Raw genomic sequence first — 19948 nt, 5'->3', positions numbered from 1 at the left:
GTGAGTCTCTGCTTTTTAATACACTGTGCAGGTTTTTCATAGCCTTTCTTCCTTCCAAGGAGCAAGTGTGTTTTAATTTTGTGGCTGCAGTCAAGGTCTATAGTGATTTTGAGACCAAGAAAATAAAATCTGCCACTGTGTCCACTTTTTCCTCATCTATATGCCATGAAGTGGTGGGACTGGATGCCAAAAATGTTGAGTATCTGTTTGTGAATAGTTTTTTGAATGTTGAGTTTAAGACAGTTTTTTCATCTCCTCTCCTCATCTAGAGGCTCTTTAGCTCTTTTTTACTTTCTGCTGTTAGGGTAGTGTCATCCTCATATCTGTGGATATTGATACTTCTCCCAGCAATCTTGATTCCAGCTTGGGATTTATCCAGACCAGCATATTGAAAAATGTATCCTACATATAAGTTAAATAATCAGAGTGACAATGTATACCTTGTCATGCTCCTTTCCCAGTTTTAAATCTTTCAGCTGTTCCTTGTCTGATTCTAACTGCTGCTTTTTGACCTACATACAGACTTGTTAGGAGAAAGGTAAGGTGATCTGGTACCCCCATTCCCTTAAGAATTTTCCACAGTTTGGTGTGGTCCACATGGTGAAAGGTTTTAGCATAGTCAGTGAAGCAGATGGAAATGTTTTTCTGGGATTCTCTTGCTTTCTCTATCATCCAATAGATGTTGGCAATTTGATCTCTGCTTCCTCAAACCAGTTTGTATATCTGGAAATTCACAGTTCATGTACTGTTGGAACATAGCTTGAAGGATTTTGAGCATGACCTTGCTAGCAAGTGAGATGAGCACAATGGCATGATAGGAATTGCCTTTCGTTTGGTTTGGAATGAAAACTGACCTTTTCCAGCACTGTGGCCAGTGCTGAGCTTTCCAAATTTGCTGACATATTGAATGCAGCACTTTGACAACCTCATTCATTAGGATTTTTAAACAGCTCAGCTGGAATTCCATTACCTTCCCTAGCTTTTCTTGTAGTGATGCTTCCTAAAGCCCACTTGACTTCATACTCCAGCATATCCGGCTTTATGTGAGTGACCCCAGCATCATCCCTATCCCGGTCATTATGAACATTTTTGTATACTTCTTATATGCATTCTTGCCACCTCTTCTTAATCTCATCTGCTTCTGTTAGGTCCTTGACTTTTCTCTCCTTTACTGTGCCCATCTTTGCATAAAGTGTTCCTCTGGTGTCTCCACTTTTCTTGAAGAGATCTATACTCTTTACAATTCTGTTCTTTTCCTCTAAGTCTTGCACTATTCACTTATGAAGACTTTCTTATCCCTCCTTTCTATTCTCTGGAAGACTGCATTCAATTGGGTATATCTTTCCCTTTCTCCTTTGCCTTTCACTTCTCCTATTTTCTCAGCTATTTTTTAGGCTTCCTCAGGCAACCACTTTGACTTCTCACATTTGTTTTTCTTGAGGATGGTTTTGATGACCACCTCCCATACAATGCTGCAACCCTCCATCCATAGTTCTTCAGGCTACCAGACCAAATCCCTTGAATTTATTTTTCATCTCCGCTATATAATCATAAGGGATTTGACTTCAGTCATAGCTGAATGTTCTAGTGGTTTTCCTTACTTTCTTCAATTTAAACGTGAATATTGTTTGCTTCTGCCTAAGCATTGCTTCCAGATCACCACCCACCACTCCCAGTGGGTGTGGAGCAAAAACACACAATTCGAGGACTGTTACGTGGGGTTTGTGCTTGGTTTTTCACATGCTTAGTTGTGTGAGCTTGATCAAGTCTCTTAACTTCAGTTACCTCATCTGGAAAATAGGCACCATCATGGTAATTCCTCCTTCTAGATTGCATGTGTGCCTGCAAAGAGCAAGCGGCCCTGAGAGGGCTTTCTGGGTTCCTGAGTCTGGAGAAAATATGAATTATTCTGCCACCTGGGGAGAAGGAAATCTGTTTAGAGGTTATGGCTACCATCCCCAAGGGTAAATATTGATTCAAGCCAAATGGCATCTATTTCTGAACCATGACACAGAACTCTGACTGAGCCGATGCTTCTGTTTTCTGGGCTCCCACAATAGCGGATGATTACTGGCTCAGATTACTCACTTCCTGAGCCTTACCAGTCCGTCTTTCCTTTTCAACTACTTCTCCCCTGAAATCACACTGCAAGGAAAGTCGTAAAGGCTCTTGGCCTCTTGTCAGTTTCCCACATCTCCAGCGTAGCAACAAGTAGCTGTTATGACTACTTGTCTGGAAAATGGGCACCATGACAACTATGGCAACCTGTACGGTCCAATCTCAGCCTGTTAAATGTATCTTTCCCCATTTGGCCCCTCATGTTTAAATTACCTATAGTTGCCCTAGTAACCTTCCTATGCTTGCTGTTAAATGTCGAACTATGTGTGGACCTCATCTAGTTTCCTTTCCCAAGCATAACTCCAACCATGCAGTTAAGTAACCAAACATTTAGTCATCAAACTGCCCACAGGAATTGACAAAAGCAAGCCACGCATCATACATTTCTTGCTTGCCCCAAAACACCATTGGAGTGATCTGCTGAAACAATGTGATACATTGGCATGTACACTCCAGACGGGACACTTTTTCTCTGGATTTGTTTTCCATCTAGTGCAGAATGGCTACCATAAGCCTAGCCCTCCAGCAGCTGGTCACTTAATTTTTGCAGACTCAGTCCACTCCAGATCCCTTCCACATCCCTCAGTAAAATCTAGAGAACAGACTCAGTCAAAGTTTTCACTCCTGAAGAAAACAGTTTTTTGTTTTTTTAGAAAACAATATTTGGTAACACATTCAAAATCTTGTGCTCCTTTGCCTTGGATTCAAGGACCTGCACCAGAGGATGGGAAGCCTCCCCTTCCACCTAAATCTTTCACCACTCCCACCAGGGCCACAGGCTTGACTGGACCCCAAAGACTTCTGCCTGTTCTCTGATGTCCTCTGTTCATTAGTTCAGTTCATTGTCTCAGTCGTGTCCAACTCTTTTCTATATCATGGGGTGCAGTATGCCAGGTTTCCCTGTCCATCAACAACTCCCATAGCTTGCTCAAACTCATGTTCATCAGGTCGGTGATGCCACCCAACAATTTCATCTTCTGTCTTCCCCTTTGCCTTCTGCCTTTAATCTTTCCTTGCATAAGGATCTTTTCTAATCAGTCAGTTCTTCCCATCAATTGGCCAAAGTATTGGAGGTTCAGCTTCAGCATCGGTCCTTCCAGTTGATATTTAGGACTTATTTCCTTTAGCATGAACTGGTTGGATATCCTTTCAGTCCAAGAGACTCTCAGGAGTCTTGTCCAACACCACAGTTTAAAAGCATCAATTCTTTTGTATTCAGATTTCTGTATGGTCCAATTCTCACATCCATCACAACTTCAGGCAAAACCATAGCTTTGACTATACAGACTTTTGCTGTAAAGTAATGTCTCTGCTTTTTAGTATTTTGTCTAGGTTTTTCATAGCTTTATCTTCCAGGAATGGGCGTCTCTTTTTTCACAGCTGCAGTCACTATCTCCAGTGATTTTGGAGCCCAGGATAATAAAGCCTATCACTGTTTTCATTGTTTATCCATGTATTTGCCATGAAGTAATGGAATGGGATGCCATGATCTTCGTTTTTTTGGTCTGTACATACCATATCAAGACCATCCTTAAGAAAAAGAAATACAAAAAGTTGTCTGAGAAGGCCTTACAAAGAACTTAGAAAAGAAGAGAAGCAAAAGCCAAAGGATAATAGAGACATACCCATTGGAATGCAGAGTTCCAAAGAATAGCAAGAAGAGATTGTAAAAAAGCCTTCCTAGTGATCAGTGCAAAGAAAAGGAGGAAAACATTAGAGTGGTAAAGACCAGAGATCGCTTCAAGAAAATTAGAGATAGGGAAGGAATGTTTCAGGCAAAGATGGGCACAATAAAAGAGAGACATGGGATGGACCTAACAGAAGCAGAATATATTAAGAAGAGGGTGAAAGAATACATAGAACAACTGCACAAAAAAGATATCAATGATCCAGATAACCATGATGGTGTGATCACTCACCTAGAGCTAGACAATCCTGAAATGCGAAGTCAAATGGGTCTTCAGAAGCATCACTAAGAGCAAAGCTAGTGGAGGTGATGGCATTGCAGTAGAGCTATGCTGCTGCTAAGTCGCTTCAGTCGTGTCCGACTCTGTGTGACCCCATAGACGGCAGCCCACCAGGCTTCCCTGTCCCTGGGATTCTCCAGGCAAGAACACTGGAGTGGGTTGCCATTTCCTTCTCCAATGCATGAAAGTGAAAAGTGAAAGTGAAGTCGCTCAGTCGTGTCCTACTCTTTGTGACCCCATGGACTGCAGCCTACCAGGCTCCTCCGTCCATGGGATTTTCCAGGCAAGGGTACTGGAGTGGGTTGCCATTACCTCCTCTGGCAGTAGAGCTATAGCAGATCCTAAAAGATGATGCTGTTAAAGTGCTCCACTCAATATGCCAGCACACGTGGAAAACTCAGCAGTGGCCACAAGACTGGAAAGGTCGTTTTCCTTACATTCCTCAAGAAAGGTGATTTAAAAGAATGTTCAACTACCACACAGTTGCACTCGTAATACATGCTACCAAAGTAATTTCTCCAAACAAGTCTTCAACAGTACATAAACTATGAAATTCCATATGTTCAAGCTGGATTTAGAGAAGGCAGAGGAACCAGAGATCAAATTGTCAACATTCATTGGATCATAGAAAAAGCAAGAGAATTCTAGAAAAACACCTACTTCTGCTTTATTGACCATACAAAAGCCTTTGACTGTGTGGATCACAACAAACTGTGGAAAACTTACAGAGATGGGAATACCAGACCATCTTATCTGCCTTCAGAGAAGTCTGTATGCAGGTCAAGAAGCACCAGGTAGAGCTGAATGTGGAAGAGTAGACTGCTTCCAGATTGGGAAAAGAGTATATAAAGGCTGTATATTGTAACCTTGCTTATTTAACTTATATGCAGAGTACATAATGTGAAATGTCCAACTGGATGAAGCACAAGCTGGAATTAAGATTGCTGGGAGAAATATCAATATCCTCAGATATGCCGAAGAAACCACTTTCATGGCAGAAATTGAAGAGGAGCTAAAGAGCCTCTTGATAAATGAGAAATAGGAGAGTGAAACATCTGGTTTAAACTTCACATTCAGTGAATGAAGATCATGGCATTTGGTCCCATAACTTCATGGCAAATAGATGGGGAAACAAAGGAAACAGTGAGAGACTTTATTTTGGGGGGCTCCTAAACCACTGAAAATGATGACTACAGCCATGAAATTAAAAGGTGCTTGCTCATTTGAAGAAAATCTATGACAAACCTATACACATTTTTTAAAAGTAGAGACATTACTTTGCTGAAAATTTCAGTATAACCAAAGCCATGATTTTTCCAATTGTCATATATGGATGTGACAGTTGTACCATAATGAATGGTGAGCAATGAACAATTGATGGTTTTGAACTGTGGTGTTGGACAAGATTCTTGAGAGTCCCTGGGACTGCAAGGAGATCCACCCAGTCATCCTAAAGGAAATCAAACCTGAATATTCATTGGAAGGACCGATGCTGAAATTGAACCTCCAACACTTTGGCCAACTGATGTGAAGAACTGACTCATTAGAAAAGACCCTGTTTCTGAGAAAGATTGAAGGCAGCAGGAGAAGAGGAGGACAGAGGATGAGATGGTTTGATGGAATCACCAACTTGATGGACATGAGTTTGCCCAAGCTCCAGGATTTGGTGAAGAACAACGAGCCCTGGCGTGCTGCAGTCCATGGGGTTGCAAAGAGTCCGACATGAGTGAGCGACTGAACTGAACACACCACATAGCAAATACTATTTGTAATTGGCATGTTTTTCCAGCAAGACTGGGGCTCCCTAGGCCCCAACACATATCCCCAATCAAGTTTGCACCCATGCACAGAAGTCAGTGCCTAGCATTCACAAGGCATTCAGTGAATTCTGATTGCAGGGGGACTTCCATTTTAGTCGACATAAAGGAGTAAAGGACACATTTATCCTCCTGTCTCAAATAACTCCAAAGTAGAAAAGACAAATGAAAGAGCATTGTTTTACATCAAACATCTGGCAGCAGAGAATGGATTCCTGAGGCAGGGAGCAAGCAAGGAGAATTCTACAATGCCCCAACTCTAGAAATAGTTTCCAACACATACATGGAAGGTGTACCTAGGCGGAGACAAACAGACTCCCCAAGAAGAGAGATTTATGATTCTATATAGTTAGAGTTCACAGGAGAGAGCTGCATACAGAGAACTGTGGGAAGATACAGGTGATACCCTTCCAGGTTTTAGCAGAGAGTTGATAGCACTGGTCTGAATTATAGGGAACAATCCTTGAGTCTCAAATTGCACCAAATCTAATTGTGTCCCCACCCACTGGAAATTACACATTTTTAAATATAAACTTATTTATTTTAATTGGTGGCTAATTACTGTAGTATATTGTATTGGTTTCGCCATACATTGACATGAATCTGCCACGGGTGTACACGTGTTCCCCATCCTGAATCCCCCTCCCACCTCCCTCCCCATACCATCACTCTGGGTCATCCCAGTGCCCCAGCCCCGAGCCTCCTGTATCATGCATCAAATCTGGACTGGAGATTCGTTTCACATATGATAATATACATGTTTCAATGCCATTCCTCCAAATCATCCCACTGTTGCCCTCTCCCACAGAGTCCAGAAGACTGTTTAATACATCTGTGTCTCCTTTCCTGTCTCTCATACAAATTTATTGCTACCATATTTATAAATTCCATATATATGCATTAGTATACTATATTGGTGGTTTTCTTTGTGGCTTACTTCACTCTGTATAATAGGTTCCAGTTTCATCCACTTCATTAGAACTGATTCAAATATGTTCTTTTAAATGGCTGAGTAATACTGCATTTTGTATATGCACCAAAGCTTTTTTATCCATTCGTCTGCTGATGGACATCTAGGTTGTTACCATGTCCTGGCTATTATAAACAGTGCTGCGATGAACTTTGGGGTACACGTGTCTCTTTCAGTTCTGGTTTCTTTGGTGTGAATGCCCAGCAGTGTGATTGCTGGGTCATATGGCAGTTCAATTTCCAGTTTTTTTTTTTTAATGAATCTCCACACTGTTCTCCATAGTGGATGTACTAGTTTGCATTCCCACCAACAATGTTAGAGGGTTCCCTTTTCTCCACACCCTCCTCAGCATTTACTGATGTTGTAGACTTTTGGATAGCAGCCATTCTGACTGGCGTGAAATGGTACCTCATTGTGGTTTTGATTTGCATTTCTCTGATAATGAGTGATGTTGAACAACTTTTCATATGTTTGTTAGCCATCTGTATGTCTTCTTTGGAGAAATGTCTGTTTAGTTCTTTGGCCCATTTTTTTGATTGGGCCGTTTATTTTTCTGGAATTAAGCTGCAGGAGTTGCTTGTATATTTTTGAGATTAATTCTTTGTCACTTGCTTCATTTGTAATTATTTTCTCCCATTCTGAAGGCTGTCTTTTCACCTTGCTTATAGTTTCCTTTGTTTTAAAGAAGCTTTTAATTTTAATTAGGTCCCATTTGTTTCCTTTTTGCTTTTATTTCCAATATTCTGGGAGGTGGGTCATAGAGGATACTGCTGTGATTTATGTCGCAGAGTTTTTTGTCTAAGTTCTCCACTAAGAGTTTTATAGTTTCTGATTGTATGTTTAGATCTTTAATCCATTTTGAGTTTATTTTTGTGTATGATGTTAGAAAGTGTTCTAGTTTCATTCTTTTACAAGTGGTTAACCAGTTTTCCCAGGAATACTCGTTAAAGAGATTGTCTTTTCTCCATTGTATATTATTGCCTCCTTTGTCAAAATAAGGTGTTCATAGTTGTGTGGAATTTACTCTGGGTTTAATATTTTGTTCTATTTATCTATATTCCTGTCTTTGTGCCATTACCATACTGTCTTGATGACTGAGGCTTTGTAGTAGAGCCTGAAGTCAGGCAGGTTGATTCCTCTGGTTCCATTCTTCTTTCTCAAGATTACTTTGGCTATTCGAGGTTTTTTGAATTTCCATACAAATTGTGAAATTATTTGTTCTAGCTTTGTGAAAAATATCGTTGGTATCTTGATAGGGATTGCATGCAATCTATAGATTGTTTTGGGTAATATACTTATTTTCACTATATTGATTTTTTTGATCCATGAACACGGTATATTTCTCCATCTATTAGTGTCCTCTTCGATTTCTTTCACCAGTGTTTTATAGTTTTCTATACATAAGTCTTTTGTTTCTTTACGTAGATATATTCCTAAGTATTTTATTCTTTCTGTTGCAATGGTGAATGGAATTGTTTCCTTAATTTCTCTTTCAATTTTCTCATTATTAGTCTATAGAAATGCAAAGGATTTCTGTATGTTCATTTTATATTCTGCAACTTTACTATATTCATTAATTAGCTCTAGTAATTTTCTGGTGGTGTCTTTAGGGTTTTCTGTGTAGAGGATCCAGAGAAGGCAATGGCACCCCACTCCAGTACTCTTTCCTGGAGAATCCCATGGATGGAGGAGCCTGGTGGGCTGCAGTCCATGGGGTCGCTAATAGTTGGACACGACTGAGTGACTTCACTTTCACTTCTCACTTTCATGCATTGGAGAAGGAAATGGCAACCCACTCCAGTGTTCTTGCCTGGAGGATCCCAGGGACAGGGGAGCCTGGTGGGCTACTGTCTATGGGGTCACACAGAGTCGGACACGACTGAAGCAACTTAGCAGCAGCAGCAGCCCCATGTAGAGGATCATGCCATCTGCAAACAGTGAGAGTTTTACATCTTCTTTTCCAATTTGGTTTCCTTTTATTTCTTTTTCTGTTCTGATTTCTGTGGCCAAAACTTCCAAAACCATGTTGAATAGTAGCGGTGAGAGTGAGTACCCTTGTCTTGTTCCTGACCTTAGGGGAAATGCTTTCAATTTTTCACCATTGAGGATAATGTTTGCTGTGGGTTTGTCATATATAGCTTTGATTATGATGAGGTATGTTCCTTCTATTCCTGCATTCTGGAAGGTTTTAACATAAATGGATGTTGAATTTTGTCAAAGGTTTTCTCTGCATCTATTGAGATAATTATATAGCTTTTATTTTTAAATTTTTTAATGTGGTGTATTACATTGATTGGTTTGCCCATATTGAAGAATCCTTGCATCCCTTGGGTAAAGCCCACTTGGTCATGATGTATGATCTTTTTAATGTGTTGTTGGATTCTGATTGCTAGAATTTTGTTAAGGATTTTTGCATCTATGTTCATCAGTGATATTGGCCTGTTGTTTTCTTTTTTTGTGGCATCTTTGTCAGGGTGATGGTGGCCTCATAGAATGAGTTTGAAAGTTTACCTTCCTCTGCAGTTTTCTGGAAGAGTTTGAGTGGGATAGGTGTTAGCTCTTCTCTAAATTTTTGGTAGAATTCACTTGTGAAGCCATCTGGTTCTGGGCTTTTGTTTGTCTTACATATTGCTTTTGTATATTGCATTTGTCTTACATATTGCAGTGCTCCTATCTTGGGTGCCCTTATATTTATAATTGTTATATCTTCTTGGATTGATATTTTGATCATTATGTAGTGTCCTTCTTTGTCTCTTTTCACAGCCTTTGTTTTAAAGTCTATTTTATCTGATATGAGTATTGCTACTCCTGCTTTCTTTTGGTATTTATCTTCATGAGATAACTTTTTCCAGCCCTTCACTTTCAGTCTGAATGTCTCCCTTGTTTCGAGGTGGGTCTCTTGTAGACAATATATATAGGAGTCTTGATTTTGTATCCATTCAGCCAGTCTTTGTCTTTTGTTTGGGACATTCAACCCATCTACATTTAAGGTAATTATTGATAAGTATGATCCCCTTGCCATTTACTTCATTGTTTTGGGTTCGAGATTATACACCTTTTCTCTGTTTCCTGTCTAGAGAAGATCCTTTAGTATTTGTTGGAGAGCTGGTTTGGTGGTGCTGAATTCTCTCAGCTTTTGCTTCTCTGTAAACCTTTTGATTTCTCCTACATATTTAAATGAGATCCTTGTTGGGTACAGTAATCTGGGCTGTAGGTTTTTTTTTTTTTTTTCCCATCACTTTAATTATGCCCTGCCATTCCCTCCTGGCCTGAAGAATTTCTATTGAAAGATCAGCTGTTATCTTTATGGGAATCCCCCTGTGTGCTATTTGTTGTTTTCCTCTTGCTGCTTTTAATATTTGTTCTTTGTGTTGGATATTTGTTAATTTGATTAATATGTGTCTTTGGGTGTTTCACCTTGGGTTTATCCTGTTTGGGACTCTCTGGGTTTCTTGGACTTGCGTGATTATTTCCTTCCCCAATTTAGGGAAGTTTTCAACTATTATCTCAAGTACTTTCTCATGGTCTTTCTTTTGGTCTTCTTCTTCTGGGACTCCTATGATTCGAATGTTGGGACATTTAACATTGTCCCAGAGGTCTGTGATTGTCCTCATTTCTTTTAATTCTTTTTTGTTTGTTTGTTTGTTTATTTGTTTTCCTTCTCTGTTTCATTGATTTCTACCACTGAATCATCTACCTCACATATCATAAATTCTGCCTCTGTTATTCTACTCTTGGTTCCCTCCAGTGTGTTTTTTATCTTATTTATTGCATTATTCGTTATATAGTGACTTTTTTTAATTTCTTCTAGGTCTTTGTTAAACCTTTCTTGCATCTTCTCAATCCTTGTCTCCAGGCTATTCATCCGTAATTCCTTTTTGTTTTCAAGATTTTGGATCATTTTCACTATCATTATTCAGAATCCTTTTTTAGGTAGATTACATATCTCTTCCTGTTTTGTTTTGTTTGGTGGACATTTATCCGGTTCCTTTACCTGCTGGGTTTTCTCTGCCTCTTCATCTTGTTTATACTGCTGCGTTTGGGGTCGCCTTTCCATATTCTGGCAGTTTATAGAGTTCTCTTTATTTTGGAGTTCCCTCGCTGTGGGTGGCGTTGGACAGGTGGCTTGTCAAGATTTCCTGGTTAGGGAAGCTTGTGTCGGTGTTTTGAGGGGTGGAGCTGGATTTTTTCTCTCTGGAGTGCAATGAAATGTCCAGTGATGAGTTATGAGATGTCAATGGGTTTGGAGTGACTTTGGGCAGCCTGTATATTGAAGCTCAGGGCTATGTTCCTGTGTTGCTGGAGAATTTGTGTGGTATGTCTTGCTGTGGAACTTGTTGGCCCTTGGGTGGTACTTGATTTCAGTGTAGGTATGGAGGCATTTGATGAGCTCCTATCGATTAATGTTCCCTGGAGTCGGGAGTTCTCTGGTGTTCTCAGGATTTGGACTTAAGCTTCCTGCATCTGGTTTTCAGTGTAATTCTTACCATAGCCTCAAGACTTCTCCATCTATACAGCACCAATGATAAAACATATAGGTAAAAGATGAAAAATTTCTCCACACTGAGGGAACCCAGAGAGGTTCACAGAATTACATGGAGAAGAGAAGAGGAAGGAGGGAGACAGAGGTGACCAGGAGTAGAAGAGGGAGAATCAAAAGAGGAGAGAGCAAGCTAGCCAGTACTCACTTCCTTATGTGCTCTCCACAGTCTGGATCCCACAGAGATGTTCATGGAGTTACACAGAGAAGAGAAGAGGGAGGATGGAGATAGAGGTGACCAGGAGGAGAAGAGGGGAATCAAAAGGGGAGAGAGCAAGCTAGCCAGTAATCACTTCCCTAAAAAAGGAGCATGCCAAGGCTATATATTGTCACCCTGCTTATTTAATTTATATGCAGAGTACATCATGATAAACTCTGACTGGAGGAAGCACAAGCTGGAATCAAGATTTCCAGGACAAATATCAATAACCTCAGATATGGAGATGACACCACCCTTATGACAGACAGTGAAGAGGAACTAAAAACTTCTTGATGAAAGTAATAGAGGACAGTGAAAAAGTTGGCTTAAACCTCAACATTCAGAAACTATGATCTTGGTATCTGGTCCCATCACTTCATAGGAAATAGATGGGGAAAGAGCAGAAACAGTGTCAGACTTTATTTTTTCAGGCTCCAAAATCACTGCAGATGGTGAATGCAGCCATGAAATTAAAAGATGCTTACTCCTTGGAAGGAAAGTTATGACCAATATAGACAGCATATTGAAAAGCAGAGACATTACTTTGCCAACAAAGGTTCATCTAGTCAAGGCTATGGTTTTTCCAGCAGTCATGTACGGATGAGATAGTTGGACTGTGAAGAAATCTGAGTGCCAAAGAATTGATGCTTTTGAACTGTGATGTTGGAGAAGACTCTTGAGAGTCCCTTGGACTGCAAGGAGATCTAACCAGTCCATGGTAAAGGAGATCAGTCCTGGGTCTTCTTTGGAAGGAATGATGCTAAAGCTGAATCTCCAGTACTTTGGCCACCTCATGCGAAGAGTTGACTCACTGGAAAAGACTCTGATGCTGGGAGGGATTGGGGGCAGGAGGAGAAGGGGATGACAGAGGATGAGATGCCTGTATAGCATCACTGACTTGATGGAGGTGAGTTTGAGTGAACTCTGGCAGTTGGTGATGGACAGGGAGCCCTGGCATGCTGCAATTCATGGGGTCTCAAAGAGTTGGACACTGCTGAGCAACTGAACTGAACTGAACTGATGTGCTCTCCACAGTCTGGATCCCTCGGAGATGTTCACAGAGTTACACAGAGAAGAGAAGAGGAAGGAAGGAGACAGAGGTGGTCAGGCAGATAAAGGGGGGAATCAAAAGGAGCAAGACAGATCCAGCCAGTAATCAGTTCCCTAAGTATTCTCCACAGTTTGGAACACAGAAAGAGATTCACAGAGTTGGGTAGAGAAGAGCAGTGGGGAGGGAGGAGATAGAGGTGACCTGGTGGAGAAAAAGGAGATTCAAAATGGGAGAGAGCAATCAGGCCAGTTATCTCTCTCCCAAGTAAAAATAGTTACTGAAGATTCAGTTCTTAAAGGTACAAAATTGATAACAAATATCAAAAAGAAAAAATTGAAAATCTAGAGCAGAGGTTGGATTCTCAAAAATACAATATTTATGGAAATAACAAAGTCACAAAAATTTTATATATATATATATAATGATTGCTTTAAGAAATAGGGCCTTTTTCCCCCAAAGTAATAGTAGGTTATAAAAATAAAAATTAAAGGTGTAGTAGAGGATGTAAAAATTAAAAAAAAAATTAAAGAATGAAAATAGTAAAAGTATATGTAGGACTTTCTCTGGTGTCGTTGTGAACAGTGTGGGGTCAGTTCGCTTTCAGAACTGACCTTCATCCCGCTTATACTTCTCAAGACGTATAGTCTCCTCCCTATGTAGTTGGTGCTAACTGCAGGGTTTTAATCTACTGCACCTGTCACTTCCAGGGCGGTTCCCTCTGTTTTAGCTTCTTCTGTTTTCTGGTCTCTTCAGTGTCTAATTTCTGCCCTGAGCCAAGGGGGTGGTGGTGGACAATTTTTTAGGCTTACTTGTTCAGTCGTGCTGTGGGGAGGGAGGAACGCTGCCAACAGATAACACTGGCATGTGTGGGGAGTGCTCCCAGTGTCTCGGGCACACTGGGTTTGCCCCCGCTCATGGCATGTGTGCTTTGCCAGTCCACACTGCTCAGGCTCTAGGTTGCTCTGCCAGGAATGGTCTGAGGTGGGCCCCGGGTTGCATGTGCTTTCCAGGTCTAAGCCGCTCAGGTTCAGGTACTCAGGTACTCCTCAAAGGTGCAGACTCGGTTGGGCCTGTGTTTTGTGCCCTTCCCTGGTCCGAGCCACTCAGTTGACCAGGTGTTTGGAGAGCGCAGTCGCTGCGACTTATTGCCTCTCCCGTCCCTGCTGCTCATTTTTCTGGGTGTACAACCAGTGCACCTTCTCACACGGATGTTGACTGTCCAGAATCCCAAGAAGTCTTGGTGAGCAATGAAGCCTGCTTGCAGTTTGGTAGATGATTCCTCTCTGGGGCTGCAATTGCCCTCTTCCATCTCTGGCTGCCCTCACCTCCCTGTCTCTGGCAGGGGATGGGCCAGTCTGCAGCTGGCTACCTCTGCTCAGTCCTTTGTTCTGTGAGAAGGCCTGGCAGTGTCTTAGTTTATGGCTTTTCGCCGGGGTAGCTATCCCAGGTTCTGGTTTGCTATTTCAAGTTAGTTCCCTTAGATTGCCCTTGGGGCATTCAGGCCAGGTCCTTACTTTAAGCAATGCAGCCTGCACCTCCCTGCCCAGCCCCTGCTTGCTAGTGGCGGCTGCAGGTTTCTGCACTGTTTCTCCACCGGGAGTTACTGTTGGACATGTAATCTGTGGGTTTAAATTATTTATTTATTTTTCCTCCCACTTATGTTGCCCTCTGAGATTCCAAGGCTCGCCACAGACACGCCAGTGAGAGTGTTTCCTGGTGTGTGGACACTTCTCTCTTTTGTAAGACTCCCTTCCCAGGATGGATCTCTGTCTCTTTTTATCTTTTACATTTTTCCTACCTCCTTTCAAAGACAATGGGCTGCTTTTCTGGGTGCCTGATGTCCTCTGCCTGCATTCAGAAGTTGTTTTGTGGCATTTACTCAGCGTTCAAATGTTCTTTTGATGAAATTTTGGGGGAGAAAGTGGTCTCCCTTTCCTATTCCTCCACCATCTTAGGACTGCCCTCGAAATTACTCATAATTCCCATGAGATTAAAAGGGCCCTGTAGACAATATTGCTTTCCTAGTGGGGAATAGTAAACATGGTCTAAAGGCTGGTTACATCTCTTAAAAAACTTTACAGAAAGCCTTCAAAAAATGCAATTGTTTCCAAGAACTTAACAGTGTTTGTATACAGTGAAATGAGTAGTTCATAAAACTTTAAAAATATCTAGCATCCAAAAGTAAAGTGACCGCATCCACAATCCAATTTAACATTTCCATATAAATTGTGAAAGTATTTGTCCTAGTTTCATCTCAATATTGTAAGGTAATTATCCTCTGATTAAGAAAAAATACATAAATTTAAAACGAAAAAAATTCTAGATGTGTAAAGAAGAAAGTAAATATCCATAATGAGGGAAAAATCAATTAGTAGAAATACAAGTAAAATATATATGACATAATTAGCAGGGAAGGACATTAAAATGCTTACTACATCAATAATCCTTATATACATGAAGCTGAAGAATATTGAGTATGTTAAATAGAGACATGTAAAATAGAAAGGCAAAGACTGTGGGAAAAATATAATTGTGCATCAGAGACATTTGAAGTAAGTTTAAGAGTGCTAAAATATATGTGAATGGAATCCCACAGGAAGTGAACGGCAGGAGAATAGAGCAAAGAACTTCATAATTACCAGCTGAAAAATTCCCAGGTATAATGAAAACTTTAAATCAGTTAACACAGAAGCTCAATTAATTCAAGGACAAAAAATATGACAACTATACAAAGGCACATCATAATTCATGGTTTAAGACAATCAATGAAAGAAATGTAACCAGAAGGGAAAACAGACACAGTAGAACAAAAAATGTGAATGATGGCAGATTAGGCAAATGAAACAATGTTAGCCAGAGGACACTGGCACCAGATTTTAAATGCTGAGAGAAATATAAGTGACTCAGAATTCTATACCCAAAAAAATACATATCAAAAACAAGATAAAATACTTTATCAGACATACAACAACAACAAGACTGCATCACTATCAACAGACCAATGTAATAAATGATTTTAAAAGGTCTCAAGTCAGAAGGAATTTAAAACGAAGTGAAAATCTGGATCTACAGGGAGAATGAAGAGTACTCAAAATGATAAGCATGTAATATGTATTAAAAGGTAAATATGTGGACTTCCTTGGTGGTCCAGTGGTTAAGGATCTACTTTGGAATGCAAAGCATTTGCAAATGGCAAAGGTTTGCTCCTGTGCCATAGAACTAAGATCCCACATGCTACTGAGCAACTAAGCCTGCATGTCTCAAATAGAGTTTACATGCTGCAAGTACTGAGCTTTCCCTCCTCAAATAGAGAGTCCCTATGACAAGGAAGATCCTGCATGCCACACTAAGACCCAGTGCAGACAAATAAATGATAAATAAATAATTTAATAATGATCATAATTAATGATAGACTGGCCAGTTAAAGACGCATACCATGGATCTTAAAACTACTTAAAAAGCAGTTACAGTTAATAAAGTGACAAAGGATATAAAAGGGAATCAGAAAAACTACCCAGTCACAGAGAAGTCAGGGATTAAAAGAGACATGGAAAGAAAGAACGTGGGACAAACTGGAGATAAAGAGCAAGATGATCAAATTAAACCCAACTAGAGTTAACACCTCAGATGTGAACCCAGATTGAAGATATAACCCAGGGCCCAGATGACATCAGATCCCCATACACTGCACTGTGCAGCTGAAACAGAGCCTACCAGGCTCCAGGGCCCCATGTGCCTGGGCACAGAACATCACCAAAAGTTTATATGGAACAGTAAATTAGAAAACTTCAATCAAACAAATAACATCTTCTGTTTATAAGAAATGGCTTTAGAAATCAATGTTCACTGGACAGAAGAAGAATATGGTGCTAGCATAATTCAGACCTTCCCTCATTTACAACTCTAATTCTTCTCAGGAGGGAGCAGATAAATTGACAGGACTTACATCTCTTCAATACTAGACATACTTGACATACATAGACAATATTAGACATTCATGTTTGATTTTCAAGGTTCAGTCCCCTGTATCTTCTCCTCTCTTGCTCATCCTGGGCAACAGGAACTGCTCCTCTAAACCACAGCTCAATCATTACACACAAATCCGGATGATATTTGCTGAGTCTTTCACATAAACCAGTGAAAACTTGTTTCCTCCTATTTCGCACTGTTGGCTCTTTTCAACCAACCACGGCTCTTGTCCAACCTCCTGGGATTCTGTTCCTCTGTCACTTGCAGCCATGTTCCCATACACTGGGCCTCAATTACATCCAATGAAATTCCTATGCAGAGTGGCCATAATACATGCAAAAGGGAAAGAACAGGCAGCTCCTTACTCTCCTCTCTTGTTCCTTCACTACATACATTCACTGAAAACGTGTGTAGCAAGTTTATTACATACATTCAAGTTGAAAACTTTCAAACCTGTAAAAATGCATTTGTATGTACAATCACATCAGTTAGTTCACAGATCTGACACACATTGTTGTGGACACATGCAAGACAAGTTGGTGTACATTTGTGTACTTTACTGTACAGAACTGTATCAAGTACAATAGCACAGGACTTTTATTTCAAGCCTACGCTGTCTGAAAGGAAGCTTATATGCAGTGGTAACATAGATGGTACTACTATTCTATTTTTAAAGGTGTGCTTAATTGCTCAGCTGTGTCTGAATTTTCAACATATGGACTGCAGTATGCCAGGCTCCTCTTGCCATGGGGATTCTCCAGACAAGAATACTGGAGTGGGTTGCCATGCCATATCCAGGTACTGCAAGATTAAAAATGTTTATTTTATTGTGTTTGTTTTTTATGTATTATTTGTGTGAAAAGTATCATAAAGCTATTAAACTATGCTAATACATAGCCGATTGTCTTAGTTGACTACCTAAGTAACTTTGATGGATTTATGAAGAAATTGGGATTTTTAAACACCCTTTTCATTTTTTTAATTTTATTTTATTTTTAAACTTTACATAACTGTATTAGTTTTGCCAAATATCAAAATGAATCCACCACAGGTATACATGTGTTCCCCATCCTGAACCCTCCTCCCTCCTCCCTCCCCATTCCATCCCTCTGGGTCGTCCCAGTGCACCAGCCCCAAACATCCAGTATCGTGCATCAAACCTGGACTGGCAACTCGTTTCATACATGATATTTTACATGTTTCAATGCCATGCTCCCCAAATCTTCCCACCCTCTTCCTCTCTCACAGAGTCCATAAGACTGTTCTATACATCAGTGTCTCTTTTGTTGTCTTGTACACAGGGTTATTGTTACCATCTTTCTAAATTCCATATATATGCGTTAGTATACTGTATTGGTGTTTTTCTTTCTGGCTTACTTCACTCTGTATAATAGGCTCCAGTTTCATCCACCTCATTAGAACTGATTCAAATGTATTCTTTTTAATGGCTGAATAATACTCCATTGTGTATATGTACCACTGCTTTCTTATCCATTCATCTGCTGATGGACATCTAGGTTGCTTCCATGTCCTGGCTATTATAAACAGTGCTGCGATGAACATTGGGGTACATGTGTCTCTTTCCCTTCTGGTTTCCTCAGTGTGTATGCCCAGCAGTGGAATTGCCGGATTATAAGGCAGGTCTATTTCCAGTTTTTTAAGGAATCTCCACACTGTTCTCCATAGTGGCTGTACTAGTTTGCATTCCCACCAACAGTAAACACCATTTTCAAATGCAACTTGTTCATATACAGGGGACTTACTGTTCTGCTAAGACCTGTGGATCCAAAAGTGAACACATCCCCTCCAGGTCCAAGGAAGTCACATTCTTGGTTGGGATTTTAGAGGAAACATGAGATCTCCATAATTATAGCCATTTCAGTCTTTTCAAAAGACCTTGATCAGGACAAACAAATACTAAAGTAGAAATTATCATGGTGTTTCTACCCCCTTCTAGAAACTGTTACTAAGTTCTCAATACTGGATCTTGTAATGCTGGTGGATTAGATGGAGAAGTGATGTGGACAGAAATAAGGAAAGTGAGACAGGTAGTTCAGAATGTGAGGTAACAAAGACAAGGTATTTAGAAGCTTAAGAATTAATAGAGATTAGGGACCTGAGTTGGAAAAGCAGTTTTCAAACTAAATTGGATCATGCGGTATGTGTAATCCTCACTTCAGTCCTTAGAAGATCTCTATTGACCAGTCTGCCTCTATTTTCTGGAGCACAGTTCAGATCCATCTAAGCTGTTTCTCATTGATGCTTCTTTCTCCTGGTTTCCACACTCTGTCCAGCTGTTGAGCCTATTCCATTGTTTTTTTGTTGCTGTTCTTTAAGGCAGCCGCTGCGGGCTACCTACAAAATGATCTATTCTCTGCTTCTCTTTCAAAACTGAAAATAGTTTGTTATATAGCCCTGAGCCCAGTAGCTACCAGACTGCATTTCCTGCCCACCCATACTCTTAGTCATGAGAGGTGACTTAGAGATGGAAGCAGATCTGTAAGAGGGATTTCTTGGAAGACTGCTTCAAGGAGCTAATTTAGCTGAGAGATGGGACTCTTCCCTTCCCCACCTACTTCCTAACTGTTGTGTGGATTTTAGTTGTGATGGCTGGCACTCCTGCAGTTGTATTGGACAATCATTTAACCTCGGAGATAGATAGCACCCAAGCTCTGGCTGGCCCACCTTCAGCTTTGTTTCAGTGGGAGAGAAAAATCAAGTTTATCTTGCTAAAGATATAGTTGTTTTAGTTTTTTGCAATGTGCATCCAAACAATCCTGATACTACTGTGTGTTTAATACTATATAGCCTTATTATTTTGTTGGGTTTAGTAAATAGATTTATATTTTACATTTCTCTAATTTTTATTTTATAAATTGATTCATCAACCATTATACCTAAATTGTATAAATGCAAAATTATGGTTTTAACCATGCCTTCCTTTAGATTTTGCATTTTAATACTTTCTTTTCTTCTTTCCTTTATTGTTTTTTCCATATTTGTACAGCCTGGGACATGTACTCTCTTATAACCTCATCCATATCCATATCTGCAGGCCAAAACAGACTGAGAGCTGTGTGGGGAGAACCAAAGAAGAATGGATTACAGGGACATGAATGAATGGTGGTTGCCCTTGCTAATCATCATGAATGTTCTTCAGTGGGACCACATTCCCCTGCCCTTCTGTGTGCCCACTACCCCCAGGTTTGCCATGACCATGGAAGATTCTTTGGCCAGTGGATTTTGAGTAGAGGTGATATGTCACTTCCAAATGGAGTATTACTATCTGTCCCACTAGCTGGAATGCACATGTAATG

This window comes from Bubalus bubalis, chromosome 5 (assembly GCF_019923935.1).
Source record: "Bubalus bubalis isolate 160015118507 breed Murrah chromosome 5, NDDB_SH_1, whole genome shotgun sequence".
NCBI lineage: Eukaryota > Metazoa > Chordata > Mammalia > Artiodactyla > Bovidae > Bubalus > Bubalus bubalis.
The sequence above is the reverse complement of the archived record's forward strand: the minus strand, read 5'-3'. Positions refer to the sequence as shown.